Here is a 22,609-nt window from a genome sequence, read left to right as displayed (position 1 = left end):
CTTTTCAGATTCAAACCCCACCATGAACATCTCACAGACTCAACCCCCACCATCAACCTCTCACAGATCCCCCCACCATCAACCTCTCAGAGACTCAAACCCACATCATCAACCTCTCACAGAACCTCCCCACCATCAACCTCTCACCATCTCAAATCCCTCACCATCAAACTCTCACTGATTCAAACCTCCCACCATCAACCTCTCACAGATTTCCCTCCTCCACCATCAACCTCTCACTGATTCAGACCCCCCACCATCCTCTCACTGATTCAAACCCCCCACCATCAACCTCTCACCATCTCAAATCCCTCACCATCAAACTCTCACTGATTCAAACCTCCCACCATCATCCTCTCACAGATTTCCCTCCTCCACCATCAACCTCTCACTGATTCAGACCCCCCACCATCAACCTGTCACTGATTCAAACCCCCCACCATCAATCTCTCACAGATTCCCCCCCACCAACTTTTCAGAGATTCAAACCCCACCATGAACATCTCACAGACTCAACCCCCAACATCAACCTCACAGATCCCCCCACCATCAACCTCTCACAGATCCCCCCACCATCAACCTCTCACCATCTCAAATCCCTCACCATCAACCTCTCACTGATTCAAACCCCGCCTACCATCAGCTTCTCACAGATTTAATACCCCCCCCATCAACCTCTCTCAGATTCAAACCCCACCATAAACATCTCACAGACACAACCCCCAACTATGAACCTCTCAGGGATTCAAACCACGCCCCCAACATCAACCCCTGACAGATTCAAAACCCCCACCATCAACCTCTCACACATTCAATGCCCCCACCATCAATGTCCGACAGATTCAAAGACCCTACCATTAACCTCTCACCGATTCAGAGCCCCCCACCATCAACCACTCACAGATTCGTACTGCCCCAACAACCTTTCATGAGTCAAACATCAAACCATCAACCTCTCAAGGTTTCAACACCACCCCCACCATCAACCTCTCAACCTCTCATAGATCCCCCCACCATCAACCTCTCACAGATTCCAAACCCCTACCATCAACCTCTCATAGATCCCCCCACCATCAACCTCTCACAGATTCCAAACCCCTACCATCAACCTCTCATAGATTCCAAACCCCTACCATCAACCTCTCATAGGTCCCCCCACCATCAACCTCTCACAGATTCAAACCCCCACCATCAACCTCTTACAGTTTCAAACACCCCCACCATCAACCTCTCATAGATCCCCCCACCATCAACCTCTCACAGATTCAAACCCCACCATAAACATCTCACAGACTCAACACCTCACTATCAACCTCTCACAGGTTCAAACCCCCTCACCATTTCACCATTGACCTCTTACAGTTACCCCCCACCATCAATGTCTCACAGATTCAAAGCCCCCACCATCAACCTCTCACTGATTAATACTGCCCCACCGTCAAACTATCACAGATTCCCACCCCCACCATCGTCTCACAGATTGAAAACCCCACAATCAATGTCTCACAGATTCAACAACCCCATCATCAGCCTCTCACAGATTCAAAAACCCCACCATCAACCTCTCATAGATCCCCCCACCATCAACCTTTCACAGATTATCCCAACATCAACGTCACATATATTCAACCCCCCCCACCATCAACCTCTCACAGATTCAAACCCCCCACCATCATCCTCTCACAGATTTCCCTCCTCCACCATCAGCCTCTCACTGATTCAGACCCCCCCCACCATCAACCCCTCACAGAATCAACCCCCACCATCAACCACTCACAGATTCGTACTGCCCCAACAACCTTTCATGAGTCAAACACCAAACCATCAACCTCTCAAAGTTTCAACACCACCCCCACCATCAACCTCTCATAGATCCCCCCACCATCAACCTCTCACAGATTCCAAACCCCTACCATCAACCTCTCATAGATCCCCCCACCATCAACCTCTCACAGATTCCAAACCCCTACCATCAACCTCTCATAGATCCCCCCAATCATCAACCTCTCACAGATTCAAACCCCACCATAAACATCTCACAGTTTCAAACACCCCCACCATCAACCTCTCATAGATCCCCCCACTATCAACCCCTCACAGAATCAACCCCCACCATCAACCACTCACAGATTCGTACTGCCCCAACAACCTTTCATGAGTCAAACACCAAAACATCAACCTCTCAAAGTTTCAACACCACCCCCACCATCAACCTCTCACAGATTCAAACCCCACCATAAACATCTCACAGACTCAACACCTCACCATCAACCTCTCAGAGGTTCAAACCCCCTCACCATTGACCTCTTACAGTTCCCCCCCCACCATCAACCTCTCACTGATTAATACCGCCCCACCGTCAAACTATCACAGATTCCCACCCCCACCATCGTCTCACAGATTGAAACCCCCCACAATCAATGTCTCACAGTTTCAACACCCCCATCATCAGCCTCTCACAGAATCCCCCATCAACCTTTCACAGATTATCCCAACATCAACGTCACATAGATTCAACCCCCCCCCACCATCAACCTCTCACAGATTCAAACCCCCCACCATCAACCTCTCACAGATTTCCCTCCTCCACCATCAACCTCTCACAGATTCAAACCCCCCCACCATCAACCTCTCACAGAGTCAGACCCCACCCCACTCAGCCTCTCAGATTCAAAACTTCACACTCCTCCACACCATCAACCTCTCACTGATTCAACACCCCCCCAACATCAACCTCTCACAGATTCAAACCTGCCCACCGTCAACCTCTCACAGATTTAAACCCCCCCAACATTAACCTCTCACAGACTCAAACCCCCACCGTCAACCTCTCACAGATTTAAATCCCCCCAACATCAGCTTCTCACAGACTCAAACCCCCACCATCAACCTCTCACAGATTTAAACCCCCCCAACATTAACCTCTCACAGACTCAAACCCCCACCATCAACCTCTCACAGATTTTACTACTCAGCTACACACTTGGGGCCATTTAATTTGCCGGCCTGCGTCACTTTGGGATGTGGGAGAAATCCGTGGCAAACCAAGTGGACACAGGGCCACATAGATTGCCCACATACAGGAAAGGCTTTGATTAATCTTGGGTCTTTTCAGTCGTGATGTTGTAGCTCTACCAGTTTCACCAGTATGTCACCATCATTGTTGCAGACCTTGAGGGTAATGTGTGCATTTTGCCTCTGCTGATGTTCTGCCTCAGTTTATTGCCTGTTAAAGCGGCTGTGGACACAACTCTAAAGGGTGTGTTTGCAGTGGATCGGACTCCATCCTGAAAAAGTATCTTCAGCGGGTAAGGGAGGTATAATCAGAGTAGAAATGAAACCAGCTCCTAAAGCTCCAGAAAGAGTAGTTTAATGATTGCTTCCCCTGTTCCTGTTCCAATTCGTGAGAAGTGACAACACTGTGGACTTAAGTTAGGATCCATTTCAAAGTCGATGAAAAGACGTGACTGTTTAGGTGTGTTTTAAAATTCAAATCTGAGAAATTTAGACTTTAAAATCCATTCATCTCATCATGACTGCGAATTAGGGTTTCTAATGTAATATTTCTGATGAGCCCTTCAGGGAATTTTCTCTGAAAGAAAAACAAGGCTTTCCACTCGAAGCTACGCGTTGAATTTTATTATTAGCTGCTTTATGTTAGCACAAAGTTAGCAACCTCTGAAAGGTTTATTCTCTGATGTAAAATGATCCAAATTTTTAATTAGTCTTCATAAAGTAACGACGATGTGGAAAGCAGATCTGAAAGTCAGTCGTGTCTTTAAAATTGGGAATTATAGTTTAATCTGGCTGGTTCTCTTAACTCATGAATCAAGTTGCATGCTTTTGGCAGTTTGATTTGCTCATAAAGCTACTTCAAAGCATACTTATTCCATGAGAGCATTGGTAAACATGAGGTCAGAGGTCCACCACTTTGGAAGGAAAAATAGAAGATCAGATTATTATTTGAATGGTGAACGATTGCAGTTTGCTGTTGTACAGAGTAACTTAGAGTCATAGAAAAGTACAGCACAGAAACATGCCTTTCGGCCTCGCTAGACCAAACCAAGCTGTTTAAACTGCCTAGTCCCACTGAGCTGCACCCAGACCAAAGACCTCCCATCCTTGTGCCTATCCAGACTTCCCTGATGCCGGCAGCTCATTCCACACTCTCACAGACCTCGGAATGAAAAAAGTTTCCCCTCATGTTCCCCTTAAACATTTCACCTTTCACCCTTAAACCATGACTTCTAATTGTGGTCCCACCCAACCTCAGTGGAAAAAGCCCGTGTGCATCTACCCTATCTATATCCCTCATAATTTTGTAAAGTTATATGAAATCTCCCCTCAATCTTTTACATTTCAAGGAATGAAGTCCTAACCTATTCAGTCTTTCTTTATAACTCAGTTCTTTCAGTTCCTGACAAGCAACATTCTTGCAAATCAACATGTACAAACAAACTGGAGGAACTCAGCAGGTCGGGCAGCATCCGTGGCAACAAACAGTCAATGTTTCGGGCCGAGACCCTTCGTCAGGACTGAAGGAGGAGGGAGCAGGGGCCCTATAAAGAAGGTGAGGGGAGGGTGGGAAGGTGCAGGTGAAAAACCAATCAGGGGAAAGATCAAGGGGTGGGGGAGGGGATAGGCTGGAGAGGTGAAGAAGGAATGTAAGGGAAAAGCACTATGGGTAGTAGAAGAAGGCAAAATCATGAGAGAGGTGATAGGCAGCTGGAAGAGGAGGCAGAGTGAATCTGGGATGGGGAAGGGACAGGGGGGAATTACCAGAATTTGGAGAATTTGATGTTCATACCAAGGGGCTGGAGACCACCCAGACGGTATATGAGGTGTTGCTCCTCCAACCTGAGTTTGGCCTCATCATGACAGTAGAGGAGACCATGTGTGGACATATCCGAATGGGAACGTGAAGCAGAGTTGAAGTGGGTGGGAACCGGGAGATCCCGTCTGTTGTGACAGACGGAGCGGAGGTGCTCGACGAAGCGGTCGCCCAATGTGTGTCGGGTCTCGCCGATGTAGAGGAGGCCGCACTGGGAGCACTGGATGCAATTGATGACCCCAACAGACTCACAAGTGAAGTGTTGCCTCACCTGGAAGGACTGTTTGGGGCCCTAAATGGTGGTAAGAGAGGAGGTATAGGAACAGGTGTAGCACTTACGCTTGCAGGGATAAGTGCCAGGTGGGAGATCTGTGGGGAGCGACGTGTGGACCAGGCAGTCACGGAGGGAACGATCCCTGCGAAAAGCAGAGAGGGGTAGAGAGGGAAAGATGTGCTTAGTGGTGGGGTCCTGTTGAAGGTGACGGAAGTTGCGGAGGATAATATGCTGGATCCGGAGGCTGGTGGGGTGGTAGGTGAGGACAAGGGGAACACTGTCCCTGTTGTGACGGGAGGATGGGGTGAGGGCCGAAGTGTGGGAAATGGAGGAGATGCAGGTGAGGGCATCGTTGATGACGGCAGAAGGGAAACCATGATTCTTAAAGAAAGAGGACATTTGAGATGTCCTGGAATGGAAAGCCTCATCCTGGGAGTAGATGCGGCGGAGACGGAGGAACTGGGAATAGGGAATAGCATTTTTGCATGTGGCAGGGTGGGAAGAGGTATAGTCGTGGTAGTTATGAAAGTCAGTGGGTTTATAGAAGATGTCAGTGGACAGTCTGTCTCCAGAGATGGAGACCGAAAGATCAAGAAAGGGGGAGAGAAGTGTCCGAGATGGACCAAGTGAATCTGAGGGCTGGGTGAAAGTTAGAGGCAAAGTCGATGAAATTGACGAGCTCAGCATGAGTGCAGGAAGCAGCACCAATGTAGTCGTCGATGTAGCGAAGGAAAAGTTGGGGAGCAGTACCATTGATTGTTCCACATAACCCACGAAGAGGCAGGCTCTACCCCTCTCCACTTTTCGCAGGGATCGTTCCCTTCACGACTGCCTGGTCCACACGTCCCTCCCCACAGATCTCCCACCTGGTACTTATCCCTACACCTGTCCTTACACCTCCTCTCTTACCACCTTTCAGGCCCCAAACAGTCCTTCCAGGTGAGGCAACACTTCATTTGTGAGTCTGTTGGGGTCATCTATTGCATCCGGTGCTCCCAGTGCGGCCTCCTCTATATCGGCGAGACCCGATGCAGATTGGGGGACCGCTTCATCAAGCACCTCTGCTCCGTCTGCCACAACAGACAGGATCTCCCAGTTGCCACTCACTTCAACTCTGCTTCACATTCCCATTCGGATATGTCCATACATGGCCTCCTCTACTGCCATGATGAGGCCAAACTCAGGCTGGAGGAGCAACACCTCATATACCGTCTGGGTAGTCTCCAGCCCCTTGGTATGAACATCGAATTCTCCAACTTCTGGTAATTCCCTCCCTCTCCCTTCCCCCACCCCAGTTTCACTGTCTCCTCTTCTAGCTGCCTATCACCTCTCATGACTCTGCCTTCTTCTACTACCCATAGTGTTTTCCCCTTACATTCCTTCATCTTTCCTGCCTATCTCCTTCCTGCTTCCCCCCCCCCACCCCTTGATCTTTCCCCTTACTGGTTTTTCACCTGGCACCTACCAGCCTTCTCCTTCCCATCCTCCCCCCACCTTCTTTATAGGGCCCCTGCCCCCTCCTTCTTCAGGCCTGGCAAAGGGTCTCAGCCCGACACACTGACTGCTCATTTCCACGGATGCTGCAACTTGTTTGTATGTAACACGAGTGAATCTGCAGATGCTGGAAATAAATAAAAAAAACACGAAATGCTGGCAGAACTCAGCAGGCCAGACAGCATCTATGGGAGGAGGTAATAACGACGTTTCGGGCTGAAACCCTTCATCAGGAGTCACGTGATTGTACATGTTGATTTGACCACAGCATCTGCAGTGTACTTTGTGTTTAACATTCTTGTAAACTTTCTCTGTACTCTTTCAACATTATTTACATCTTTCATGTGGGTAGGCGACCAAAACTGCACACAATAATCCAAATAGGCCTCACTAATGTCTTATAAAACTTCAACATAACATCCCATCTTTTGTACTCAATACTTTGATTTATGAAGGCCAAAGGGCCAGAAGCTTTCTTTATGACCCTATCTGCCTATGACGCCACTTTCAAAGAATTATAGACCAGTATTCCCTGATCCCTTTGCTCTACCACTCTCCTTAGTGCAGTACCAGTCAGAGTGTGAGACCTACCCTGGCTGGTCCTCCCAAAGTTCAAAGCCTCACACTTGTCTGTATTAAATTCCATCTGCCATTTTTCCAGCTGATGCAAATCCCTCTGCAAGCTCCGATAGTCTTCTTCGCTGTCCACTACACCCCCAATCTTGGTGTTATCTGCAAATTTGTTGATCCAGTTAACCACATTATCATTCAGATCATTGATATAGATGACAAACAACAATGGACCCAGCACCAGTCCCTGCAGCACACCACTAGTCACAGACAGAGAGGCAACCCTCTACTACCACTCTCTCGCTTCTCCCACAAAGCCAATGTCAAATCCTATTTACTACTGTGGTAACTTCTACCTCACAAAAAGACAATTTGATGGCCTCAAGAACGGGGATGGCAAATGGTACTTACAGTACAGAGGCTTCCAGATACCTCGTGTGGCCTGGGTGGAGGAACTATGTACAATGCATACTGGGAGTAAAAAGAGCGGAAGTAAACACCCCGCCAACCCCGGATCCCGCCTCTTGCTACCAACAGCTTAATACTCACATTACAACACTTCTCCCCCTTAAAAATCCAACATTCCCCAAATATAGAACTGGGAAATAAAAACAGTGGTATTGTTAGCAACAGGTTACCAATACAAAAACACCTAAAAAAAAGTGGCAAATTCAACATTAATCTAACAACAAAGGAACTATCCAATTAAAAAGGTTTGCGAGGGCGCTGCGATCTACGCACTACCCCCGGTGACCCAGCAGGCACTGCTGGTGAGGATGTTTTGGGTGGATCTAGTGTTGGGGACACAAGAGGGGTCTGTGTGTCCGCGTGAAAATGTCCATCCTCTTCAGGGGACTCTGCCCTCTCTGCCAGTGTCTCTCCCTCTGGCAAAGTCACTGGTGGACATGCTTTCCTGGTATGCATTAAGTGGTCATTGCTCCTTAACTGTTTTGGACTACTGAGCTTCTTTGAAATCGGTGGCAAGCTATTCTCAGCATTATTGGGATAAACGGCATCTGCAGGTTTGCCACCTAGCTTGGAACGCACTGAAGAAAGAACTTTGGTTTTTGAACCATCGGCATGACCGTGGCTCAGGATAGACCCAATTGCAAATTTTTCATAGAGTTCCTTGTTATAACTTGGAGCTATCTGGAGTTCAACAGCAGGAAATCACAATGCGTTTCAGAAAACCTCCAGTGCTTGAACAAAGGTCTTGTCTGTTAAATCACAGTCATTGATTTTGATGATACATTCATTCTCCTGGAGCAGGTTCTCTTTTCTTAAATGGCTGTTCTCTTCAATACCACAAATACTCGGCCAAGGAATCTTCCACTCAGCGTAGAGTTAAAAGGCACCATATGGGTTCCCAGGGGGCCACAGTCTCCAGAAAATTCTACTTTCTTTGTCAAATCACTTAGAGTGCTTTCTGAATGCTTGTCTGGTGGTCCTGGAGGCTCTGTTCTTACATCGCCTGCGGGTGCTCCGTTTGCTACAGTTACGATTGGCTTCACATGCCGGTTCCTGTTAGCGGGATCATCAGGCTGAGATGCACCTTGCTGTAACTGGGCAGGTGATACAAGAGCTGGGTCACTGCTTCGCCGTACTGGAAGTGGCGTGCTGGCTTTCAGTGTCAAGGGAGTAACTTCAATTGCTCCTGTAATAGGCTGAAGAGCCGCAAGCTGCGCTGCGAGCTCACTCTCAAATGTGTCCGGACTACGTCTGTCACTCACATTGCCATCAGCGACTTCGTCTGCCCGCGGCACCTCACGCTCTTCCGTCATGTGTGCATACTTAATTTCATGCCAGTTGAGCCAGATTTTGCAAAGCCAATCACAGCCCAAAAGACCGGGCCCACTGCTCTTAGCTATCAGCAGCCTGGCTTCAGCCTTCTGGCCCCCGGCTGAAGTATCCACATATAACAGCTGCCCCGTATAGGTCCTGGGTTGGAGCTTAGATGGCCTGATGGGAGGCAGGTTGGATGCCCATGTCCTCCTGTAGGTCTCTTCACTAATGACTGATGCAGTAGCCCCTGAATCAATCTCGAACTTAATGTTCTTTCCCCGGACAGCGACTGTGGCATAATATGGTTCAGGTGGTCCCTCATCCGTTTCCACCCCAAACATGTTGTAGACACACGCTGCCTCCTCGTCTGCTTCTCCTAGGTGGTGTGTGGCTGGCTGAGCCTGTTGAGCTTTCCCCTGCCCAGGCTTAACCTTACCCTTTAAATTACCTTACCCTGCACTTTTTAGCTAAATGTCCCTTTTTGCTACAAGCATGGCAGACAATATATTTGAATTTACAAACATTCGCATAGTGTGAAAACATTCCACCCGCTTTGCTTGTTTACCAGTCTCCCTCCTGACTTGGAGCACTGCCGTCGACTGCGACCCCCCCATGTCCTTTCTGTATACCCTTGGCATTATTAGCAGCCATCTCCATGCCTTGAGCAATCTCTAGGGCTGTCTTGAAAGTCAACGGTGGGGTTTCCCCCAACAAGTGGCGTTGTACGGCGTCATTATTAATGCCGCATACTAATCTATCACGGAGCATGTCATCCAACACGGCTCCGAAATCGCAATGCTCCAATAGCTGCCGAAGATCGGCCACAAAACCACACACAGACTGACCTGGCTTCCGGATGTGGCTGTGAGACTTGAATCGGTGGACTGTCACCGAAGGCTTCGAATTGACGAGCTTGACCAGTTCATCGTACGGGATTTCTCCCGGTTTCCGCGGAGTAGCTAAGTTCCGTATCAGCTTGTATGTCTTTGCCCCGCACACACTCAGGAGAATAGAGCACTTCTTAGCCTCCTCAGTAATTCCATTAGCACAGAAAAAGTGACCCAACCTTTCCTCGTACTCCGGCCGCTCCCTGAACTCACTGATATTTCAGATCGCAGCCATCCGAACACAAGGCTCCTCGTCCGCTCACAGCTCCTGATCGAAACAGGCCGACCCGTCCTCAAAACCAGGTCACCTCGTCGCCTAAAGTATGTGGTAAATTCCACCTTACAAAAAGACCACTCAACAATTTGATGGCCATAAGAACATCTTTATCTGGGACGGCAAATGATATTTACAATACAGAGGCTTCCAGGTACCTCGTGCGGCCTGGGTGGAGGAACAATATACAATGCATACTGGGAGTAAAAAAACGGAAGTAAAGACCCCTCCAACCCCGGATCCCACCTCTTGCTACCAACAGCTTCCCGATTAGTATTAACTTACTTTTAATAATACTCACATTACAACAACTATCTCATCTTGAACACCAAGTGACTGAACCTTCTTGACCAACCTCCCACGTGGGTCTGTGTCAAACGCTTGCTAAAGTCCATGTAGACAACATCCACTGCCTTTCCTTCATCATCTTTCCTGGTAACTTTCGGCTCTATATAAGTTCGGTTAGACGCGATCTATCACGCACAAAGCCATGCAGACTATCCTTGGTCAGTCGCTATCTACCCAAATACTCGATAACCGGTCTCTTAGAACACCTTCCAATAACTTTCCCACTACTGATGTCAGGCCCACCAGCCTAGAATTTTCTGGTTTATTTTTAGAGCCTCTCGTAAACAGTGGAATAACATTCGCTATCCACCAATCTTTCACTCCCTCACTAATTGTTAAGAATGAATTGCTAAATGTCGGTTTGCAGGTGTAAATGGAATTTTGGCCTTTATTGCTAGAGGGATTGTATTTAAGATCAGGGGAGGTTATGCTGCAACTGTTCCAGGTACTGATGGGGCCACACCTTGAGTATTGCATGCAGTTCTAGTCTCCTTACTTAAAGAAATATATACCTCCTTTGGAGGTGGTGTATAGGAGGCTTATAAGGTTAATACAGGAGATGAAGGGGTTAATGATTGTGAGGAGAGGTGTCTGGATCTATGCCTGCTGGAACTTAGAAGAATGAAAAGAGATCTCATAAAATTGTTGAAGGGATGGATAAGACAGAGGCAGTAAAGTTGTTTGCACTGGTAATTGAGACTAGAACAAGGGACATAGCCTCAAGATTTGGGGGAGTAGATTTAAGATGGAGATGAAGAAAAACTGCTTTACCCAGTGAGTAAACAATTTGTGGAATTCTCTGCCTGGGGAAGCAGTAGAGGCGACCTCATTAAATATATTTAAGACACAGTCAGATAGATGTTTGCAAGGCAGGAGAAGTAAGTGTTATGGGGGAACATACATAGAACATAGAACATAGAATAGTACAGCACAGTACAGGCCCTTTGGCCCACAATGTTGTGCCAACCCTTAAACCCTGCCTCCCATATAACCCCCACTTTAAATTCCTTCATATATCTGTCTAGAAGTCTCTTAAATTTCGCCAGCGTATCTGCCTCCAACACTGACTTAGGCAGTGCATTCCAACCATTCTCTGAGTAAAAAACCTTCCTCTAATATCCCCCTTGAACTTCCCTCCCCTTACCTTAAAGCCACATCCTCTTGTATTGAGCAGTGGTGCCCTGGGGAAGAGGTGCTGGCTGTCCACTCTATCTATTCCTCTTAATATCTTGTACATCTCTATCATGTCTCCTCTCATCCTCCTTCTCTTCAAAGAGTAAAGCCCTAGCTCCCTTAATCTCTGATCATAATCCATACTCTCTAAACCAGGCAGCATCCTGGTAAATCTCCTCTGTACCCTTTCCAATGCTTCCACATCCTTCCTATAGTGAGGTGACCAGAACTGGACACAATACTCCAAGTGTGGCCTAACCAGAGTTTTATAGAGTTGCATCATTACATCGCGTCTCTTAAACTCTATCCCTCGACTTATGAAAGCTAACACCCCATAAGTTTTCTTAACTACGCTATCTACTTGTGAGGCAACTTTCAGGGATCTGTGGATGTACCACCAGATCCCTCTGCTCCTCCACACTAACAAGTATCCTGCCATTTACTTTGTACTCTGCCTTGGAGTTTGTCCTTCCAAAGTGTACCACCTCACTCTTCTCCGGGTTGAACTCCATCTGCCACTTCTCAGCCCACTTCTGCATCCTATCAATGTCTCTCTGCAATCTTCGACAATCCTCAACACTATCCACAACACCACCAACCTTTGTGTCATCTGCAAACTTGCCAACCCACCTTTCTACCCCCACATCCGGTCATTAATAAAAATCACGGAAAGTAGAGGTCCCAGAACAGATCCTTGTGGGACACCACTAGTCACAACCCTCCAATCCGAATGTACTCCACCATGACCCTCTGCTTTCTGCAGGCAAACCAATTCTGAATCCACCTGGCCAAACTTCCCTGGATCCCATGCCTTCTGACTTTCTGAATAAGCCTACTGTGTGGAACCTTGTCAAATGCCTTACTAAAATCCATGTAGATCACAACCACTGCACTACCCTCATCTATATATATGCCTGGTCACCTCCTCAAAGAACTCTATCAGGCTTGTTAGACACAATCTGCTCTTCACAAAGCCATACTGACTGCCCCTGATCTCTAAATGCCCCATGATTCCCTAAATGCCCATAGATTCTATCTCTAAGAATCTTTTCCAACAGCTTTCCCACCACAGACGTAAGACTCACTGGTCTATAATTACCCGGACTATCCCTACTACCTTTTTTGAACAAGGGGACAACATTCGCCTCCCTCCAATCCTCCGGTACCATTCCCGTGGACAACGAGGACATAAAGATCCTAGCCAGAGGCTTAGCAATCTCTTCCCTCACCTCGTGGAGCAGCCTGGGGAACATTTCAACAGGCCCCGGGGACTTATCCATCCTAATGTATTTTAACAACTCCAACACCTCCTCCTCCTTTATACTAATATGCTCCAGAACATCAACCTCACTCATATTGTCCTCACCGTCATCAAGTTCCCTTTCATTGGTGAATACCAAAGAGAAGTATTCATTGAGGACCTCGCTCACTTCCACAGCCTCCAGGCACATCTTCCCACCTTTATCTCTAATCGGTCCTACCTTCACTCCTGTCATCAAAGGCAGGTGGGTAGGTGGGTAGAGCTGAGACCATGGTCAGATCAGTTGAATGCTGGATCAGGTTTGATGGACAAGATGGCTGACTGGGGCTCCTATTTCGTATGTTTCTTATCTATGTATTGTCTACTCGGTGAGATAAAGGAGATGCCTTGATTCAGGAGCTGATGGAATTAGCTGGGAGTATTTTGTGCAAAATGCCTGAGGCCTGAACTGCAAACCATGCAGAAAGAAAAGCATAAGGAAATATTTGCATATTTATTCAATATTGTTTTTACTTTATTTTGGAGCAAAAAGGATGAGCCAGTGCCAATAAAATGGGATTAGTGTCATTGATTTGTTGTCCAGGACTCGATGGGCCGAAGATTTAAGAATTCAAGATAATTTATCATTATCTTCAGTACACAAGTATAAAAGAGAATGAAACGATTGTTACTCTAGATTTATGAAGCATTAGAAAAACAATAAGCATAAAGAGCAGAGTTAAAAATGAACACAATAACAGCAATTCTGTAAAACACAGTGTACTGTGTATACATGAACAGAACCAACCGTTATAGACTGATTGCATGTACATAAAGTTACTGAAAGGCCTATTTCTGTGCCTATGACGAAATCATAGGCTGTGTTGATGGTTCTGACATTTGATGTTGCTGCTTTCAGGTGTGAAGTGGAGCCTAACATTGAGCGAGGAAAGAATCCAGTGTTTGAAACGGCATCGATTCTTCTGTCTGGCTGAATCCATTGGCGTGGAGCTGGACTCTGTGACCCCTTGGGTGGCTGATGGCTTTGTCATGGCTGGTAATTCAAGCAGGTCCCGAGCGACTGATGCTAGAACGTCTTGGGACTCCGATTCAGGACTGGTCCTATCTGCTGTGTTTGCACGTCTATACAAATGAGGTCCCAGCAGCGGCGGCCTGGGAGTGTGAGCCAGCTGCGGCTGGATTCCAATTCAAGAACAAGTGAATATCAGCAGAACACAACCTCCTCTCCACTGCGTGGCATATTTCTTCATTCAATAAGACGATAAGGCACGGGAGCAGAATGAGGCCATTTGGCCCATTGGATCTGCTCTGTCATTCTATCATGGCTGATTCTTTATCCCCCTGAACCCTATTCCCTTGCCTTCTTCATGTAACCTATCAATCTCTGCTTTAAATATACCAATTGACCTGACTTCCACAACCATCTGTTACAATGAATTCCACAAACTCACAACCTTTTGGCCAAAAAAATTCCTCATCATCCCTGTTCGAAAGGGGCGTCCTTCCATTCTGAGTCTGTGCCCTCTGGTCCTAGGCTCTCCCTGTATGGGAAATATCCTCTCTACATACACTCTTTTTTGGCCTTTCAATATTTGATAGGTTTCAATGAGATTAATTCATTGTGTTCGTTGAAATTTAGATACATACACCTGTGTTGATGGTTTCTCCCATCCAGTATCTACAATGAAAAGCCTGAATCTTTTAATTGAAGGATTCGTAAAGGCCAACATTTAGTCTGGTAATCTTTTGAGTTATAAGTGTACTTTGAACACATGAGAGTTATTTAGAGAAATGAATTCAACAGCTGTGAGGCGAAGTTGCAGCTCAATAAAACCTGGTTAGACTGCATGTGGAATATTGTGTTTAATTCTGGTCGCCTCATTATGAGAAGGTCCTGCCCACAGATCACTGTGAAGTAGTTAAAAGCAATGGAAGCTATCGTTTCAGTCCCAGGCACCTCATTATAGGAAGGATGTGGAAGCTTTAGAGAGGGTGCAGAGGAGACTTACCAGGATGCTGCCTGGATTTGAGAGCATGTCTTACGAGGATAGGCTGAGTGGTTTTGTCTTTGGAGAGAATGAGAATGAGGTGTAACTTGACAGAAGTGTACAAGACGATAAGAGGCATAGATCGAATGGATAGTCAGAGACTTTTTCCCAGGGTGGAAAAGGCTAATACAATCATTTTAAGGTGAATGGAAGAAGTATAGGGGGCGATGTTGGGGGAAAGTTTTCTTACACAGAGAATGGTGGATGTGTTGAACACCCTGCCAGGGTGGCTGGTGGTACAGGCAGATACATTAGGGACATTTACAAACTCTTAGATACATGGATGATCAAAAAAAAATGGGGGCTATATAGGAGGGAAGGGTTAGATTAACCTTAGAGTAACTTAAAAAGTCAACACAACATAGTGGGCAAGGGGCCGGCACTGGCTGCAATCTTCAATATGTTTCTGAACCTAGGGCCCAAGCCCATATCTCCCTGACAGTGGCTGCTCAGGTGGATGGGTGTGTGGCATGCTTGGTTCCATTAGCCCAGCAGGAGTTAGGAGGTTATGTTTCAACTTTATAAAACACTGGTTAGGCCACACCTGGGATGCTGCATTTAGTTCTGGCCGACCCATCATCAGAAGGATGTACAGGCTTTAGATAGGGGTCAGGAGAAGTTTACCGGGATGCTTTCTGGATCAGAGAGGAGAGGTTGGACTCACAGATGTTGTTTCCCCTGGAGCAGTGGAGGATGTGGGGACACCTGATAGGAACTTATAACATTATCAGAGCATAGGTAGAGTAAACAGCGGGGATCTGTTTAATGTTTAATACTCAGGAATATGCTTATAAGGTGAGAGGGGAAAGTTCAAAGGAGATGTGTGGGGCAAATGATACTGTATTTGTATAAGCAGAGGGGGGTGGGTGGCTGGATTGTGCTGCCAGGGGTGGTGGTTGGGGCAAACGTGGAAGAAGTATTTAGATAGGCCCATGAATATGGAGAAAGTGGAAGCAGAAGGGATGGGTTTAATTAGGCGATTTAATTAGTGTGGCACAGTGTGGTGGGCAGCAGGATCTGTTCATGTGCTGAGCTATTCTATGTCGATGGGCTTCTTTAAGAGTCTGCCCAGACCTTCCCCCACCCATAGAACCATAGAACATTACAGCACAGAAACAGGCCTTTTGGCCCTTCTTGGCTGTGCCGAACCATTTTTCTGCCTAGTCCCACTGACCTGCACCTGGACCATATCCCTTCATACACCTCTCGCCCATGTACCTGTCCCAAGTTTTTCTTAAATGTTAAAAGTGAGCCCACACTTACCACTTCATCTGGCAGCTTATTCCACACTCCCACCACTCTCTGTGTGAAGAAGCCCCCCCCCCAACGTTCCCTTTAAACTTTCCCCCTTCACCCTTAAGCCATGTCCTCTGGGTTTTTTTTCTCCCCTAACCCCAGTGGAAAAAGTCTGCTTGAATTCACTCTATCTATACCCATCATAATTTTATATACCTCTATCAAATCTCCCCTCATTCTTCTACGCTCCAGGGAATAAAGTCCTAACCTTTCTCTGTAACTCAGTTTCTCAAGTCCTGGCAACATCCTTGTAAACCTTCTCTGCACTCTTTCAACCTTATTAATATCCTTCCTGTAATTCGATGACCAAAACTGCACACAATACTCCAAATTCGGCCTCACCAATGCCTTATACAACCTCACCATAACATTCCAACTCTTATACTCAATACTTTGATTTATAAAGGCCAATGTACCAAAAGCCCTCTTTACAACCCTATCTACCTGTGATGCCACTTTTAGGGAATTTTGTTTATGCTCTGGCTGAACTCATGTGCACAGTTGAGGTTTCTTGAAGATCATGGAGGTTGCATAGGACGTCCATCAGAATTATAGATAGCTTCACTCTGTTAGTCCCTCAGAGTTGTGTACACCTTCACTCTGTTAGTCCCTCAGAGTCATGGATACATTCACTCTGTGTTAGTCCCTCAGAGTTGTGTATACCTTCACTCTGTTAGTCCCTCAGAGTCATGGATACATTCACTCTGTTAGTCCCTCAGAGTCATGGATACATTCACTCTGTGTTAGTCTCTCAGAGTTATGGGCACCTTGGCTCTGTGCATTCCCAGATAAGGGAACATCGCGCAGAGTGTACTGAGCTGGGATAGTGTGCCAGGTTAGGGTAGGGGCACACACATTCCACCATTAAACTGATAAGGCAGCTTTGTGAATAAGGCAACCAGGATTATTGATCCTGGATTACTAAGCACCCAGGATCTGAATCAGATTTACTATCACTGACAAATGGCATGAAATTTGGTGTTTTTGTGGCAACAGTTCAGTACAAAACATAAAATAAATCAGTTCAAATTACAGTAGAAATGTATTTCCGGGGTTCAAGGTCTATTCAGAAATCTAATGGTGGAAGGGAAGAAGCTGTTTTTAAAATGTTGAGTGCGTGTCTCCAGGCTCCTGTACCTCCTCCCTGATGGTAGTAATGAGAAGAGGGCTTGTCCTGGGTGGGGAGGGTCCTACACAATGGATCCCACCTTTCTGAGGCTCTATCTTTTGAAGATGCCTTCGACAGAGAGGAGGCTGGTGCCAAAGATGAAGCTGGATGAATTTCCACCTTTATCTGATCCGGTGCCGGGGCCCCTCCATCCCAGATGGTGGTGTAACCAGTTGGAATGCTCTCCGGGGTTACGTCTACAGAGTCTTTGGTGACAAAATTAATGAAGTACAGCACTGCATTGCCTTCTTCCATCTGCACAAACCTTCTACCCTCCGGATTCCACTACTTACCTAGACACCAGAAGCAACCCACCAGCCCTCATCTCTTTGGTGCATGGCTGGAGACTCGTGCAGTCGCAAGGAAAGCTTGTAAACTCCGCACGGGGAGCACCCGAGCTCAGGGTCGTTGGAGTTGTGAGACAGCATCTCTATCTTCTGTACCACTGTGCCTCCTGGACAGAGATAAGTTCTCTCTTTCATGGCCTGGAACAGAGAAGTTTTATTATTGTAGAACTCCAAAATAATTCACAAACTTCATTCAAGAATCCTCCATCTGCTCCCCATCTGGCCCCGATCAACATCTCATGGTAGGTGCTTGGACCTTGTGAACTGGCCCAGTAGGCATCTAAACGTTTGGAAGTGACTGGCAGTGTTTATGACCTTGCCAGAGTCCCCCATCCCCAGTACCACTGATAAAGATTAACCTTGAACTTAGCCTAGTACAGCAAGTCCCTTCAGCCCATGATGTCTGTGCTATACTAATGAAGCTAATGACACCAGATCCGTTTTGTTTGCAAATGGTCCATTCTTGTGCACCTTTCTAAAACCTTCCTGAGCACCTCTATCTGCTTTGTTTTTAAAGGGTACAATTACGTTAAAACAGTGCAAACAGGAAGGTGAAGTGATGTTTGGGTCAAGGGTTGGTTCTTGTAAAAGCTCAGTAGGTTGGCTGATTGTACTGGGCATGCAACAGGGGCACTTTCCTTTTGAAAGCTGCCCCCCCCCCAACCCCACCGTTGATATCACTGTTCTGGTTGCCCTCTTGGGTGGAGCGGGCAGTGAGGGGATTCTGCGCCCCGGTGCGCACACAGTCCTAATGGAGTTTTGACAGAGCCTGCTCTCAAAGGCCTTCTCACTGCATCCCCAAGGTCTGTGATCAAAGCCATTTCAAAACAGAACATTTAAACTATTTAAGATTATTAGAGAAATATTTCTTTGTTCGAATTCAATTAAACTGACAAAAATACTTTCAATTTAATTTACATTAGTTCAATCTGAAGTTAAAAAACACTAAACGAAGGTAGAACATGGAATGGTACAGCACAGGAAAAGGCCCCGGCCCATAATCTTGAATTGAACCAGCTAAAAAGTAAATTTTAAAAGAAAAAAACTAATCCCTGCTATCTACACCATGTCCATCTCCGTCCATCTTCCTGACATCCATATGCCTATCTAAATGTCTCTTAAAACCCTCTATAGCATTTGCCTCTGCCACTGTACCAGGCAGTGCATTCCAGGATCCACGACCCTCTGTGTAAAAAAAATACAGCTCACATCCCCTTTGAACCGACCCCTTCTCACCTTCAGTGCATGCCCTCTGGTATTAGACATTTAAACCTGGAAACATTCTCTCTGAACACTCTATCTGTGCTTCTCATAATTTTATGAACCTCTATCAGATCCCCCCTCAGCCTCTGGCGCTCCAGAGAAAACAGCCCAAGTTTATCTAGCTCTAAACCAGGCAGCATCCTGGCAGAACTCTTCTGCACCCTCTCTAAAGCCTCAACATCCTTCCTATAGTGGGGCGACCAGAAATGTATGTAATACTGCAGATGAGCCAAACCAGAGTTTTATAAAGTTGCAATACGGCCTCTTGACTTTTGAACTCAATGCCCCGACTAATAAAAGCAAGCTTTCCGTAAGCCTTCCTAACCACTTGATCAACCTGTGTAGCCACTTTCATGGAACTGGGAACTTGGACCCCAAGATCTCTCTGCCCAGCAACAACTATCTCCTTGCACTTACCCTTCCAAGGTGCACACTTCATATCTATCTAGGCTAAACGCCATCTGCCACTTCTCTGCCCATATCTGCAACTGATCCACAATGCACCGTATTCTTTGCCAGTCTTCTACACTATCCACAACTCCACCAATCTTGGTATCATCCTCAAATTTACTAACCCACCCCTCCATGTTTTCATCCAGGTCATTTATATACATCACAAACAACGGGGGTCCCAGCCCTGTGGAACTCCACTAATTTCAGACCTCCAGTTTGAATAAGTCTCTTCAACCACTCCCCTCTGTCTTTTGTGTGCAAGCCAGTTCTAAATCCAAATAGCCAATTCTCCGTGAACCCCACACATCGTAATCTCCTGGATTAGCCTCCATGACAGACCTTGTTATATGCCTTACTAAAATCCATGTAGACAACATCCACTACCCTACCCTCATCAATCCTCTCTCATCTCCTTGTCAAAGTTGATGGGCTTCAGGGGCAGGGTCAATTGCAGGGCCCACCTTGGTAATGATTTATCTTGCTAATGAACCATGATATAAACAAGGACACACTAGATGTGGCTGATGTGAATGTGAGGGGCCAGGTACGAAGTATATCCTGCTATCCCCTGCTCAGTAAAGTATGGAACTCACCTGGACACAATACTTCCTTGCAATGGCATCCATAATGCACCTGTATGTGCGTTGGTCCACGACATCTCAATCGAGGTTAGGGTAGAGTGGCACAGGACCTTACTGAGTTTGTCTCAGAATTTCCAATCCACTCGTTTACCGCTGATTTAACATAATAAAGCATAAAGCATTCAACAGGCCTGGCTGTTGAACAGAGCAGTGCTAGCGTTTGTAGGAAGGCTTCACACATTAGCACCTCTGTGCTTTATCAGGCCCCTGGAGAAGATGCAGGGCCCATTTCATAGAGTCACTCAGTTGTACAGCACAGCATCTGGGCATCCCAACCACTGTATGGTAGCCCCACTTGGCCCAGTCGAGGGTGGAGCAGTAGCATCTTAATTATCACGAGGTTTTACAGTGCCAGTTGTAAGTTCGGTACTCAGTGGCTACCACCGTGTAAGGATGTTCACCCCGTTACCATGTGCATTTCCTCTGGCTGATTCCTCCCAAATTCCCAAGATGTGCAGGTTAGGGTTGGCAAGTTCTGGGTTTGGTATATTGACACTGGAAGTGCAGTGATACCTGTGGGCAGGACCCTCGCTGATTTGATTTGACACAAACAATCATTTCACTGTATATACCACTGCATGTGTGACAAATAAAGCTATTTCTCTCTTTACCTCAGGTGCAGAGAGTACACTAAGCAAGTTAACCTGAGCTGGCTGAAGTACTAAACTGGATTAACCCAACCCTCAATGATTTATTGGAACGCACAGTAGAGCTGGAGCCAACACACATTATCAGGCCCCATCAGACTCAAGTTAGGTCACCATTTTTACTCAGAAGGTTTGTCAAACATCTTTGCTCCATCTGCAACAAATAGAATTACCGATGGCCAACTATTTTAATTCCACTGCCCAGTCCCATTCTGACATGTTTGTCCATGGCCATTCTCTACTGCCCTCTCTCAGTTTGGAGGAGCAACACCTCATATTCCATCAGGGTAGCCCCCAACCTGACAGCGTGAACATTGATTTCTCGAACTTCCAGTAATTTCTCCACCCTTTCCTCACCTTTCTATTTCCATTCTGCCCTCTGGCTTCCCATTTACCCCCTTCTCTTCTTCTTGCCTGCCCATTACCTTCCTTCTTCCCTTTCACCCAAGATCCATTCTCCTCTCCTACGAGATTCCTTCTTCTTCAGCCCTTTATTTTTCTACCTCTCACCTCCCAACTTCTCACTTCATCCACCCCACCAATCTACCTTCCCCCCTCACCTTGCTTCACCCATCACCTTCTAGTTTGTACTCCTTTCCCCCCCAACTTCTTATTATGACTTCCTCCCCCTCCCTCTCCAATCCTGATGAAGGGTCCCGGCCTGAAATGTTGACTATTTATTCCTTCCATAGATGCTGCCTGATCCACTGAGTTCCTCCAGCATTGTGTGTGTGTTGTTCTCGATTTCCAGCATCTACAGAATCTCTTGTGTTTATTACTCGGAAGTATGTACGTAATTATTTGGATCGTGTTATTGTAATGCCTTTGGCTCCAGTTCTGACTCCAAGATGTTGCTCCCTGGCTACACCTCAGCAGTTTGATCTTGCTCAGTATCGAACGGTCTGATTTCTTACCATTCTTACAGGAATACATTGCATGCCAGCCTGCCAAGCAAAATATATAATCATATTGGACTTGAGTAGCCTTTCTCTTGTGTTTATCGGTGTTGTGCAGAGACCTAGCCACGGCGTAAATGGTGTTCACAGGCACCCTCCTGCTCTGATCAAGCCTTCCTTTCAATAGCAGCTCCATGCCATGCATGACCCTCGGAGGGGTCTGGAGATCTCCTTGCTTGATGTCATACCCTTCTGCACTGACTTCTGGCATGGTGCCACCGAGGTACAGCAGCTTGAAGCAAAGCCATTCACCCAGTGCCAGCCTGTCACATCAGCAGAAACGCAAACCCTTATTGATCACGCAGAGACCCGACCTGTGGTATTTTCATTTGAAGACTTTGGATTTAATTCCCTGCAACAGGGCATGGACTGTCCTGGCTGCTGCTCAGATATATTAATGTAGAAACATTTGCTAGTGAACTATATATACAGTATATATTTTCATAATATTCAATTGTGAATTATTGGTGGAAAATCAATAAATGAATAAGTTTCATTGAAATCAAGAGGTACCATTATTGGAGGTGACATCACAACAAGCCAAGTTACTGTCATGTTCGCGGGTATAACCTCGGTGGCCAATTTATTAGGTGTCTTCTGTACGTAACGAAGTGGCCACTGATTATATGTCAATTGTCTTCTGCTGCTGTAGCCCATCCACTTCAATGTTCGACGTGTTGTGCGTTCAGAGATGCTCTTCTGCACTCCACTGTTGTAACGTGTGGTTATGTGAGATACTGTCACCTCGAACCAGTCTGGCCTTTCTCCTCGGACTTCTCTCATCAACAACACGCGTTCACCACAGAATGGCCACTCACTGGATGCTTTTAGTATATCACATCATTCTCTGTAAACTCTTGAAACTGTTGTGCATGAAAATCACATGTTTAACCAGC

The 22,609-nt window shown here is 46.5% G+C and overlaps 1 protein-coding gene across 3 annotated transcripts in view; it reads left to right on the top strand.

Annotated features, from left to right (window-relative positions):
* Window positions 1-22,209, top strand: part of LOC132379315 (semaphorin-4G-like) — a 232,914-nt gene extending 210,705 nt beyond the window's left edge. For all 3 annotated transcript variants that reach the window (XR_009507385.1, XR_009507384.1, XR_009507383.1), the window contains one exon: window positions 13,793-22,209. The gene's annotated coding sequence lies outside the window, so the exon portion shown is untranslated. The remainder of the gene's footprint in view (window positions 1-13,792) is intronic.
* Window positions 22,210-22,609: the final 400 nt, after the last annotated feature.

Source organism: Hypanus sabinus, chromosome 22, assembly GCF_030144855.1.
Source record: "Hypanus sabinus isolate sHypSab1 chromosome 22, sHypSab1.hap1, whole genome shotgun sequence".
NCBI classification, from domain to species: Eukaryota; Metazoa; Chordata; class Chondrichthyes; order Myliobatiformes; family Dasyatidae; genus Hypanus; species Hypanus sabinus.
This window is presented reverse-complemented; position numbering and strand designations above follow the sequence as displayed.